At 35.7% G+C, this 13,576-nt stretch overlaps 1 long non-coding RNA gene across 2 annotated transcripts; it reads left to right on the top strand.

Annotated features, from left to right (window-relative positions):
- The first annotated feature begins 2,958 nt into the window (after positions 1–2,958).
- LOC111091467 lies at positions 2,959–10,257 on the top strand. Of its 2 annotated transcripts, none has more exons than XR_005375382.1 (4): positions 2,959–3,456; positions 5,398–5,569; positions 8,227–8,361; positions 10,071–10,257. It is a non-coding gene; the product is annotated as an uncharacterized LOC111091467 (long non-coding RNA). The 2 variants fall into 2 exon arrangements; XR_005375383.1 differs by lacking the exon at positions 10,071–10,257 and adding an exon at positions 8,689–8,885.
- Positions 10,258–13,576: the final 3,319 nt, after the last annotated feature.

Genomic DNA, 13,576 nt, shown 5'->3' with positions numbered 1-13,576 from the left:
AATCCACTTCCTTCTGCTAAACCCTGGAAATACAAATGTAGAGAAGACCTGATTACCGCCAAGATGAAGTAAAAAATTTACTTTGCTTCACTGGGCTTGACTTGTTATTTTTTCTCCTTTCTTTTCCAATATAAATCATAATAAATTTTAAGATCTATGAGTTTCTACCCTACTCAGAAAGTTATTTTTAAAAAAGCTATTTTTTGTTATTCTGGATCCCAGGTGAATGAAGTAATGAGATTGATAGCTTTGTCTCTGGAGGCAGATAATCTTGACTGTATCCATCATGAGCCGTGTGATGGGAAGTTACCTAATCTCTCATGTCCCAAATTCCTTACCTGAAAAGTGAGGGTACTCTCAGAGTCTTTCCAGTAAAGTTGTTATGAGGATTTCATGTAAATTATATTGAGCCGTACATACCCATGTGTTAAATGCCCAAAAAGCTCTCAAGAGCATCATGATGGCCATAATCACTATTGCCAGCATCTTTAAATTTGATCTATACCACTTACCCTCTCTGCAAACCTTAGGCTTTCTCTTGTACTGTTAACTTAAATATCCATTTATGTATTAGCTTTTCAAATAGTATGTAACATCCTTGATAGGAATAACTGAATTCTTCTCTATGTTACATGATTAAACTAGAAACAGACCGTGTATTAGTTTATATTGCTGCTTTAACAAACTACCGCAAGCTCAGTGACTTAAAATAACACTTTTTTTTGTTTGTTTCTAAAAGTCAAAAGTCTGAAGTGGGTTTTACTGGGTTTGAAACCAAGGTGTCAGCAGGCCATGCTTCCTCAGGACTCTAAGGGGACTCAATAATCTGTTCTCTTATCTTTTCCAACTTTTAGTGCTGCATTCCTTGCATTCCTTAACCCATGATTCCTTTTTTTCAGTTTTTTTTTTTTTTTTAAGATTTTATTTATTTATGATAGTCACAGAGAGAGAGAGAGAGAGGCAGAGACACAGGCAGAGGGAGAAGCAGGCTCCATGCACCGGGAGCCTGACGTGGGATTCGATCCCGCGTCTCCAGGATCGCGCCCTGGGCCAAAGGCAGGCGCCAATTCGCTGCGCCACCCAGGGATCCCCTTTTTTTCAGTTTTCAAGGCCAGTAACATAGCATCTTCACATCACCTTCACCTCTTCTGTGGGCATATCTCCCTCTGCCTCCCTCTTATAAGGACACTCATGTTTACATTGATAAATCACACATCTAATCCAGAATGATTTCTTCACCCCCATATATATATATATATATCCTTTTCCCATGTAAGAACTTTCACAGTATCCAGAGATTAGGATATAGAAATCTTTGGAGGCCACTATTCCTTGTACACTAACTAATTCAATCCCTGGTTCACAATAATTCATGTCCAGCCCACATGCAAAATACATTCACCCTACTCAATAACCCCTAAAATCTCAACTTATTATAAAATCAATTTAAAGTTCAAAATATCACCTAAGTACCATGGCCTCAAAAGTCCCCAAATCATTACTTAAATAATCTAAATCAGATATAGGTGAGAGTCTGGGTATGATTCTCCCTGGAGCAAAATTTATCTCCAGGTGTGTACGTGTGAAAGCAGAAAGCAAGTTATGTTATATGCTTCTGAATTACAGTGATGGGCAGGCATAGGGCGACAGTACAGCATTCCCACTCCAAAAGAGAGAAAATGGAAAGAAGGGAGTAGTCATTGGTTCCCTAAAATCATTAGGGAATTTCAATCAGTTGAAATCCAACTGGGCAAACCCCATGAGGATTCAAAGCCTGGGAATAACCTTCTGTAATTTGAGGCTCCACCCTCTGCACCCATGTCTCCACCTCTCTTCCCCAAGGTTGCAACCTCTAGGCAGACATTTCCTCCCTCTCCACCTTCAGGATCACACTCCCTTCTTCTTAAGGTTAACATGTATTTGCCACTGAGTGGATTCATCAGCTTTTTCTCCTACTTATCTCAGGACCCGAGAACCAGAATCTCAGAACCAGTCTTTCATATTATCAATCTTTTAGAAGAATTAAAGAGCCCACCAAACACAGGTTGATTCCCTTAACTGACATGGATTGAAGTTTATATATTTGCCCAAGGTTAATGAATCTAAATGAAATATCTGGTACGTTAATATATGGATCATCTAAAAGTACCACGTGCACACAAAGGAAAGGATTCTCAAGAACACGCACACACACACACACACACACACACACATAGGGAATCCTAAAAGCTGGACATTAAGGTCTCACTATAACAGAATCTCTTTGTGTAACTTTGGCAAGTCCCTGCTCTGCCCTGGGCCTTGGTTTCTCACTCTTGTTAAGAGAGAGGGCAGATCTGCATGGTCCATTTGTTTCCCAAGGTATTAGGAGTCTCACCCTGAGTTGGGGACTTTCAGATGCTCTTTCACTTCTCAGTCACAGTCATCGGCTGCCCTCAGGGACCAGCTGCCTCCTACCAGCACTACCACCACCATTTTGATAAATGCCAACGAAAGAGAAAGTTGGGTAGTTGAGAGGTTATTTCACTCCCAGAGACCAAAGTCTTCCACAAGTGGTCTCATTAAAATCTTTTCAAAGACTTAACATGGTATTTTACATTCTTTTTAATGTGACAAAAATATAAAGGTCAGAAAAATTAAGTCAGTTTCCAGAGCAACAGAACAAAGAATGGAGGAAGTGGGTTTCTGCTTGCTTCCACCTGACCTTAGCACGGACTCTGAAAGCCTGGGGAAGTGAGTGTCCTCATTGCTTCCTGTTCCACCTCAGAAATCATCTCAAACCAAAGATTCTAGGAAACTCATGTATTCCTACTCATACCCGCATTTTAGAGTTTTAAGTCACTTTAATAAAGGTTCTAATCGGACAGACTTAGGAACAGAACAAATATCTTGATGACAAAACAGTGTCCCATTGTCCTAAGCATCATGTGCCAGTGTCAGTGGAACAGTTAAACCTGCTGGGGTTGTTTTCTTGACCAGAATGGGAAGTGTCATCTCTAGGGAAGCCCTTCTGCTCCTTCAGAATGTTCTCTCAGCTTTTACCTTATGCCTTACATTACAAGTGAGAAGAAGCAGGATGTTTAAAAATGGCCAAGTTGAAATATGATGTGGACTACTCAGACCCAGGGAAAGCTCCTTGCTTAGATTTTCCATTTTCAAATACCTTTACAGGGTATGATCATTTTAACTGTAGCTACCATGGAAAATATTTAAATACATGATTTGTTATTTCCTTGAAAATTCAGGGAGGACCTCCTTGTTGTCATTGTCGGACCATCATCCGTTTCTCCCTTTCTTTATAATTGCTCCAACTTGTTTATTGCTCCTCTCTTGATTCATGTTTTCCTGCGAACATTGTAACCAATTATACCTTAAACTGCAGTCTAGACTATAAGTGTTATATAGACTTCAGAGGAATTACGATCTTTCTTTTTCAAGATGCTATTTGAAGGAAAAGTAAGTGGTTTACTTTTGTAATGTTGCCTTTCAGATACTTAAAAAAAACTTTTTCTTTTCATTTTTATTTTGCTCTTTAGATATTTCAAGCCTACTCAGTAAGGGAATTTAAACAAATTGTAAACTCTAAACCTGCTCAAGTTTTGTTCTCCAAATGTCAAAGGTATCTCTCCAACGTCATGTCATCACATCTTGACATGTTATAATGGATACAACATCTCTGTGAATGGAAATGACAAATGAAATCTTTTTTCCCCCTTTTGCTTTGCAAGTAAATGATAAATACAAAGAAAATGCCTAATGTATTTCTTCCTGCATTTGGTGCTGAATTTTTTAAAGTTAAATGAATGCAAAGAGGTTAATTAACATAAGAAAAGAAGCAAATACTGAAAGCAAATGGAAAAAATGTTCACCCTTTTGAGTAATCAACAAAATGCATATTTAATCAACCTTGAGGCACCATGTTTATAATGTGAACACTAGACAATATTACAATTATAATGCTAATTGCTAGAAGATTTAGCAGAATGAAAGGAGAGTTGTAGAAATTGTAAATGGCTTTAAACTTTTGAAAATCAATCAGGTAATATGTAGCCTAGTTATAAAGATATTTATATATTCTGATCTTGTAGTTATATGCCACCTTGAAATTGTTAGGGTGCTTGTGTTTCTAAATTTATAAAAAAAAATAGACAAAATTTTAAGTCCCAAAAATACTCATTGATGCATTACTCATTACTTAAAGAGAAAGAAAAAAAAAAAAAAGGCCTGGAAATAACTGAAGTACACAATGATATTAAAATGGGATGTCAATGCATGCAATTATTACCCTATCATTAAATGTATAATTATAATGGAGACTAAAGATAATGTGGGAACCATTTCTAAATGTACATAAAATCATAAAATGAATTTATATTTATTTAATTATTACAATCGCAGTGGCATATTTGTTAGTGAATGAATTTGCCCAATTTTAAGAATGGAAATAAAACATTACAGTTTTGTTTTGGGAATCAAATGCGATAATATAAAGTGTTCAGAACAGTACCTAGCTCATAATAAGCCTTGGGTATATTATCATTGCTAGTAGTGTTGAGAAATGACATAACTCAATTTTACCTTTGCAGTTATTTTGTGTCTTGGTTTGTTTTTGGGTTTTTTTGATAAAATTCAATGGCTTCATGAGATTATTGTTAGGTGATCTTTATATAAAGTCCCTACCTCATAAGACCACTGATAAGGTGGCATGTGGTAGTCAAATCCTGCTCCTAGCTGGAGTTCTGCTGCTCATAGAAACATGCTTTTGTACAAACACATACACACTCAAGTTATACAACATTTTATTGTAAATGTGATAAAGTGTCAGGTGTCTGTCTCCTAAGTGCTGTGTTATTATCTGTTGAGAAAGTTATCTGAAACGGAGAAAGTTATCTGTTGAGAAAATTATCTATATTTCTGTCAGAAAATTATCTGTTGAGAAAGTTGCAGCAATATTTAATGGTTGTTTAGGCTAATTTAATGGTCTGATCAAGCAACAGAATCCTCTCTACATGTACATCTACTATACATTTCCCCCAATAACAACGACAACAAAATGTGTCTAATTATTTATAGTAACTAGAAAATGCTTTCTTGAAGGTATAGCCAGAGTTGAAGCACGCTTAGTACACCATGCCTGGAGTGACTGGAGAGCTGCAAACGTTAACTGCTATTGAAGTACAGATTAGAAGACACACAGGGGTATTACACTGTCTACTGAAGTGTCATAAAGGAAATGAGAGATAATATGATAATCATGATCACTGTTATTACTTACAATAAATATTCTATAAATGCATATACAATACATGATCATGCAACCAAATCCTGGGCAAGGATGAATGGGGCTACTTGATATTAAGGGAAATAATTGAATTAATTATTTCTATACGCCCTTAGGATTCTCTTTAGATGCCATTTTCCTGCTAGAAGTCAGCCTCTGTTACCACTTCAAAATCTGCTGAGCTGCAAAGGAGGTGCTTCAGACAGCTCTACAGAAATTTTTCAAGAAAACTTTCATAAGTTTCAGTTCTACATGAAGCTTTACCGTAGCTAATTGGAACCAGAATAGGTTGGTCAATATAAATTCACCTGGAGAACCTCTGTGAGTTATTTTAGATAAAAGGCTGAGATTTCTTTATAATTAGTATAGAAGTTCCAGTGCAAGTGACAGGTGTTACAACTAAATGAGTGAGAAGATCCAGGATGCAATAGGTAATTAGCATTAGACAAAGTAGTAGAAAATCTGCAGGATAGGATCACTTAATTATTATTTCATTTTAACATCAAGTAATTTTATCTGTTTATATATATATATATATATTTTTTAAGGTTTTATTTATTTATTCATGATAGACAGAGAGAGGGAGAGAGAGGCAGAGACACAGGCAGAGGGAGAAGCAGGCTCCATGCCGGGAGCCTGACATGGGACTCGATCCCGGGACCCCAGGATCACGCCCTGAGCCAAAAGCAGGAGCCAAACCACTGAGCCACCCAGGGATCCCCTATATTTATATTTATTTATATTTATACTACTTGACTCTAATTCTATATTATTTAATTGTTCTCATAATTATTTCTAGTGATTTTATATAATATTGGGTTAAATCATATTTTCTGATTCAGGAAAAATATCTGTTTAGTTTCTAGTGACAGTACAGCTCACTCTTTGCAGAGCATTGCTGTATCAGTCTTCTCCTCTTTGCCTCTTATTACAAAGCCTTTCAAATAAGAATTAGAATAGTGTCCCTTCAACTGGTCTGACCAAAAAGATTCGTTCCAATCACTGTGGAACATTCTAAGCCTGCTTAAGTCTATTTTTCATTCTGCCTCTCTGAGGTCCAGGCACCCCACTTATTATCTGTGGGATATGGGGCATGGTAGTGGGAATTTTCAGATGTCAGTATCTGTATAAACGGTTTAGATCAAACAAGCTTCTGAGCCCCACTCCCAACACTCATATAATATTATTTTTTATTAAAATTAATGATAACATTATAAAATAAAATTAATAATATTTGAAGTTAACTTAAATAATCTGAATAAGATGAGGGGATCTGGGATAATTTTTTCCCTTTAGAGATTTTATCTTTCTCTTAGTCATTAAAAATAATTTATTAAACAGAGGTCACTTTCTGCCATGAAGAATAGTAACCTTTGCCTCTTCAAAAATATGTTTTAGAGAAAAGATATTTGTCTCATTTGTCTACATGAGCTCACATATAACTAACTAACCTACAAAATGAAGAAGAGTTGTGTCAATAGCTCAGGCTTTGGAACCTGGGTTCTTTCATTGGTTCTGTGACTTGGGAGAGCTACTCACTTTCTTTTTCCTTTGTTTTTCTCTCTTCTTTCAATTTGGGACAAAAATAACACTGGATTTTTCATGGGATTATTATTAAGATTAAATTAGATAATGCATGTAGACTGCTGGACATATAGTTGATTTTTATATCAAAGTCTTGCTATATTTCATTTGACTAAATTATCATGTTATTATGTATAGTACACAACCTTAGTTTTTCAAGGCAAAATTGTATGCGTTAAAAAACACGTTTTTAATTTATTCAGTGAAAAATTCTTATTATAAAATTGTAATCTTTATCAGTGACAGGAATAGATAATCAGCAATATCATGTTGTATCGCTATAGAGCACAGAGAAATTTTCTGGTTATTTAAATCTTAAATATGTAGTAGTAAAATGTGAGCCAATGACTTAATCATCTAAATTAATTTCTTTTCCAATCTTTTCCAATAGGAATTGAGTAACTTATACTAAACAAAATTAATAAAAATAATGTTGTTTCTGTAAAGATAAATTATCTGGATCTTTTATCTAGACTTATGCTGAGAAAAATAGTCCATGAAATGAATGACTTTCTAAATGATATCTAGGGTCAATAGAATTAAAAATAGAAAAATAAAAATGTATATCCCATGTCTTATTTTTTGGTTGACATTAAAATTGTGTCTTTACTTGGTACAGTTTCAAAATAGAGTTTAGGAAAAAATGGACAACACTTCTGTTACCCTTGAATTCCAAATACACATGGTATTAGAATTCTAGGTGAAACATGGAACACATGTTGGTGTGTCTTTTATGGATTGAATTGTGTCTTCCCCAAAATTAATCTGTAGAATCCTAATTTACAGTATCTTAGAATGTTAGCATATTTGGAAATAAGATCTCTGCAGACGTAGTCAGTCATGTTAAGATGAGGAGACTCTGGAGTATGGTGAGTCCCCACTGTAATATGATTGGCATCTTTATAAAGAAAAAAGTTTTCATTAGCACATTTGCAAGTAGTGAAGTCAAAATTTGGTTGGGTCCACATGGATGTTTGGGGATACAGCTTGTAGCTTCATGGTCCTCAGTTCCTCTCCCATGGACTGGCTGGTCTGCAGTTCCAGGACCACAGCATCCTACCACTGTTTTAAGTTTTGGTGCCTAGGAATTATTGTAACAATGATGATTTGGGTGCTTATTTTATGGCAGGTACTTAAAACTGCTGCATACAGTTATACAGATTATATATCACCAACACTGGGGGCCCAATATACTTTTGGTTCATCATGAATGTGTATATGCGTTTTGATATTTTTTTCTGGCACATGGTAGAAAGATGCCATGACCAGATAAGCTATTTTGCGATTCTTTTCAAGACAGCATAGGTGCACACCTTGGCTTCCTTTAGAATTTATGTATATAATCTATTTATTCTTATAAGTACCCATTTTAAAGGAGCGATATCCAGATTTTACCATTGAAGAGACTGAGGTGCAGAAAGATTGCAATTCACCCAAAGACCAGAGTTTGCCATTGATTGAGAAGTTGAACCCCAATCTACCAATGAAGCATATATGTATGTATATATATACTTTTTATTTATATTTTATAGTGAACACTTCCAACCGTATATAAACTAAATAGAATACACCCATGAGTCAAGCACTTGGTACCCTGGGAAGTTGAGAGAAGTCCCATCACTCCTGGTGAGTAGAGTCTGTCGCACATGTGACACAGCATCTCTACAATAGGACAGGTCTCTCTCGGCAGACATCAGTTGTTTCATATAATTTATTCTGAAGAGATCATATTCTCAGTAGAGGTCATTGTGAAAATACATGTTTTTCTTTTCATACAATGTATTTATTTATCCCTAATCTGCAAATTTGAATCATTCCTGTAGGGCTTCTGATGAAAACAAATATCACTGTGGCTGGGAAGTTGCTGGAAAGGCCAATTTTCTTGATTCAAGGCCAAGCTGATGGAAATAATCATTTCAAATGACTTTTTGTTGCCAGCCTAGAATATCCAACATTCATTTTCGAATGCATCTGTATTTTCATATCTTGCATCCATAATTGACTATTTTCATACAAAATCATCTTACTCCCGAACAATTGAGAACTCAGTATGCCAGAATGCTTCTGCAAGCACAATGTACGCCTTTATACACTACGAAACATGCCTGCTCTAACGAATTCTAACTTATCTGCATTTGAAGATCTAATTTTTAGACTACTTAATTTGGCTAAAGAGTATAGTATATTGGAATTCTAAGGAAAATGCAGTTTTGTTTTCATGGCCCATTATCTTATGGCCATTCTTATGCAGAGAGAAAATTCACAATTTTGTGACTAATCACATTAAATGAGACATATAATTAGTAAATTCTTTAGAATATTATTAACATAATATTTTACCATAGACATAAATGCACTAACATTCCCAGCCCTTTCTTATGATCCAGGGACTATGCTATGTACTCCCTAATTATAACTCTGATTAGAATATTGTTCTGCTCAAGAAAGTCTGTCTTCACATTACCTGGTAAATCACCATGCAGCCTGATTTTATCTATATGGAGCCCATAGAGAGTAATGAAATGAGGATGGCGTAGGATGAATTTGCTTTACATGGCATTTCCTCTTTTTTATTTTTATCCTCTTTCATATTTGCATGATTATGTTACAGATAGTGTATATTGGGTGATGCAGGGCAGGGTCTGAGGACTATAGAAGGAGGAGAGGGATTAATACCATTCTTTAAGAATCACACAGACATATGGAGTCGCCAACTTAATTTTAAACTTCTTTCTTAAAAATAAAATAAAATAAACTCCCCTCATAGCTTTGCTTAGCTGCTTAAGTTACATTTATGAATAGACTATAGACATTCCCTGATACGTGGAAATACATCACTTTAAGAGAACATGCCCTCATCAGTAACACCCAGTACTACAAGCCACTGCTACTCCTGTGTTTTGTGGTGCTATTTATCCACACGTAATTCCATCAAGTCTAATGCTCAGGGTGATGGAAAAATTACATTGAATCCCTAATATCCCTAATTGGACATATTGCTGTTTTTATCTTTCCCTTGAAATAGAAGTTGAGTAGTTTTCTTTCCCCAGTACTAAGGGTTAATTGCTTTTCTTAGAATAGTCACCAAAAATGCAAATAATTCATAAGATCTGATTAAAAAAAAAGATCTGATACATTTATCATTTATAATCAAGGTAGCTATATGATAGATGTCTCAATATTGGAAATTTGTTTTCACTTACAGGTGATGCAGTTATCCATCCTGCCTGTTTTAGATGGACTGTATGGGTTTGACTGAACTCACAAGTTGAAACAGGTTGATGTTAAACCATGGATGTGTTGATCAATTGTTGTCACCTTGGGCAAAATGTATAAACTTTCTGATTTACCTTCCTAACTGAATGTTGTTGAAAGAATAGACTCAGATAACATATGGCAAAAACAAAACAAAACAAAACAAAACAAAACAAAAAAAAAAACATATGGCAGCCTCCCAGCAGGCTATTTCAACTACCATATTTTGGAGTGTTCGCTGAGTTCACAACGACACTCTTCATTTAAGAATGCCACCCGATGGGAAGAATCCTGAAAGCTATCACTCTATCCTCATGGCCACAGATCCAGAGATGATTGTATCACCAGAGGAAAGAAAGCCCCAGACCCCAGAAGTTTGGAACTGAACCAGTGACATTACCGAAGGAGAAAGGATGTGAATTGCAATGTTGTATTACTTAAAAGGAAAGGCTCTCTAACAAAACAAAACAAAACAAAATGAGCAAGAACGAAACAAGCTCAAAGAAGGAATCAGGTTAAAAGACGAAAGCATGGCCGGAGCATTTCCAGCTTCTGGGTGTAGTACAACCTAAATTCTTTGCTGTCCTTGCTCCAAAGATATTTTAATATCTCTTCAATAGATTCACTGGTCTAAAGCAACTGCCTACAACATGGTACATTTCAGTAAATATCATTTCAACTAACTAGTCACACAAATGCTTTGCCAAATCATTTACTGTATGAAACAAGAGTATGAAAACACAGATGTAAGTGTAAAATTAATGATTAAAAGAACCAGGAACTGACCCCTTTCCTATTAAAAACAAAATCAAGATCTGACTTTTGTTTTCATTTTTTATTTTTTAAGGGTTTTCATTTTTAAGTAATCTCTACATCTTACAACCCCAAGATCAAGAGTCCCATGTTCCACTGACTGTGCCAGGCAGGCGTGCCTGACTGTTTATACAAAAATAAAATGAAAATATCTTTAAAATTACACACATCAAAAAAGTTAATAAAAATATTCTTTATTAAAAGAGAACAACGAAATGAAAAAAAATATTCTTCATGAGAGAACACAGGGGTAAAGAATAAGAGATAGATTTCCCCAAACCTCAGGCAAACTGATTCAAACAAAATAAGATTTCCAATGTAGACATTAGCAGAGTTCATTTAAATTCACAGAGAAAACATACATGCATTCACATTCCAGATGGGAAAGACCTCTGAGGTCAATCACGCAATCTGTTCTTCAACTACCAGCAGGTGGTGCTCTACTTTATTTTACTGTATATTTGCCCTTCTGGCGTTAAATGTCAGATAATGTAAACCCACACTGGCAAAAATCATCATCATAAAGCATAATCAGCCAAAATCAGGTCTCAGCAATACACTAACATTTTTTTTTTGCTTTGAAAAGAATCTTATAAATTGATGTGAAGAACAAAAGAAAAGACAAAAATTAAATTTTCTTACAATGCACCTCCCACTGGCAAGTCCTTGAGACAGGCAGTGACCTTCCTTTAGGAGCTCCACTGCCTCGATGTTAATACAATAACTTAACATCAGCCTGGCCTCCAGGATCCTGGAAGTTTCCTTTAACATATATAAATTCCTCTGGAGACTTCCTGTATCTCTGCCCCCACCCCCAAGATACATGTTGGCGATCTGCATATGACCCACTGATACACATCTGAAGGGTCTCATGACTAATGTTTTACTGGATGGTAGTAAATGACCTTTTGCTAACTACAGCCAACCCCCTCAAGGTCCTGGAGACCTTGCTTCCAAATTCCTTAGAGACTTAACACTATCCCTGACCCCCTCCCAATGTGAAAGTATGTAAGTATGTAACAGGCCATTCCTCATGACCCCACTGCAGCTCTATCTCCCCACAGGGTCCTGTCCCTGTGCTTTAATAAAATCACCTTTTTGCACCAAAGACAACTCAAGAATTCTTTCTGGACTGTTCACTCTGAACCCTGACATCTTCACATCATGAATTGTTTGCTTGACAGTATGCTAGTACTTGAGAAGTTGACTGAAGATTTTTCTCTCAGAGATGCCTATCTTCAGAGAAAAGAGCAAACCTTTCAGATCAGATTTCAAAAAATATTGGATGAGAATATACGGCTCGTTAAAAGAACAAGTTAATTTTGGCTAATTGGGAAGGACAGATGTATAGACAGCTCTGCATTTCTAACACTTGTTTTTTAATCTTATCAAGATCTGTTTTATCAATCCTATCATATTAAGATCTAAATGTGATCCAAGGTAAAAGTTTTCATTTTTTTATTTTATTTTTATTTTTTTTTTTATTTTTTTTTAAGTTTTCATTTTTGAATAACCTTCTGAAATTGAGCATTGCTATTCTCCACTGATTTGGGGCATCACCATTTCCTCTCTGAGGAGACCGCCTTGATCTCTGGAATCAGGCACAATAAATTGTCCCTCTCATGACCACATGAGTTTTGGAGTCTTCTCAAATCTCTATTCTTGACTAATGTCCATGTGATATTGACAGATCACTTAGTGCATTTGATTGTATTTTTCAGCCACCTCTTGAACATCCTGCACAATCTAACATTTAAAACCATCTATATGTATTGCCATAGGAGGTGTCCGGACTGCTTTGCCTTACTTGGTTCTTGGAGTCAAATCCTAGAAATCAAAATAGGCACAAGCAAATGGTGAATAGTGAGAGCTCCTTAGAGAATTCTGAGTGCCCTAAGACACTGCATTGATATTACAGAAAAACCTGCAAAAACCTGCAAATGTCCGATTGATTTCCAAAGTTTCTTCCTTCAGAGAGCTGTGAATTTTAATAGACTATAACAACCATGAGAAATGGATCCCTGTTTTGTTCACAAACAAATCTCAAATTTCAATAGTCTTTAGTGTCATAGTTGGTGTTCAGTCAAGAATTCTTGAATGAAAAAATTTAAAAAACAAAACAAAATCTCATTAGTGAGTGAAAACAAATAAATAAATTAAAAATGAAAAAACTCCCAGTTGTGGGAGGCTATAGGACTAGCTTCTAGACCTTAAAATATGCACATCCAGAAAATATGCCTAAGATGGAAATGTATGTCCTGAGTTGTTTCAGATTTGGCTAATGATAAAGCTGTATTTACCTCTGGAGTCATTTTTCATGTTTACTCAGATTCAAGCTTCAGTGATCACTTAGGAGTCATTATAAATCTAGGTAAGAAACTGTTATACATCAAAGGCACTAAGTAAATGTTAATTAGTGAGTTGATAATTATTATAAAGCCATAGATCCTTAGTGAAGGAGACTGAGAAAAGCCTGCGTGTGTCAAAGAAGAGGTAACAACCCAAGCTGTTAGGAGAATTCTTGAGGGAACCACGTTGGTTTTGATATGGTTATATTAGGCTCTAGAATAAATATACTTCATGTTTGCTCATGTTAAGCTTAAGTACTCGCTACTAATCATCATCAAGAACATGATAAGCAAA

Source organism: Canis lupus, chromosome 21 (genome assembly GCF_011100685.1).
Source record: "Canis lupus familiaris isolate Mischka breed German Shepherd chromosome 21, alternate assembly UU_Cfam_GSD_1.0, whole genome shotgun sequence".
NCBI lineage: Eukaryota > Metazoa > Chordata > Mammalia > Carnivora > Canidae > Canis > Canis lupus.
This window is presented reverse-complemented; position numbering and strand designations above follow the sequence as displayed.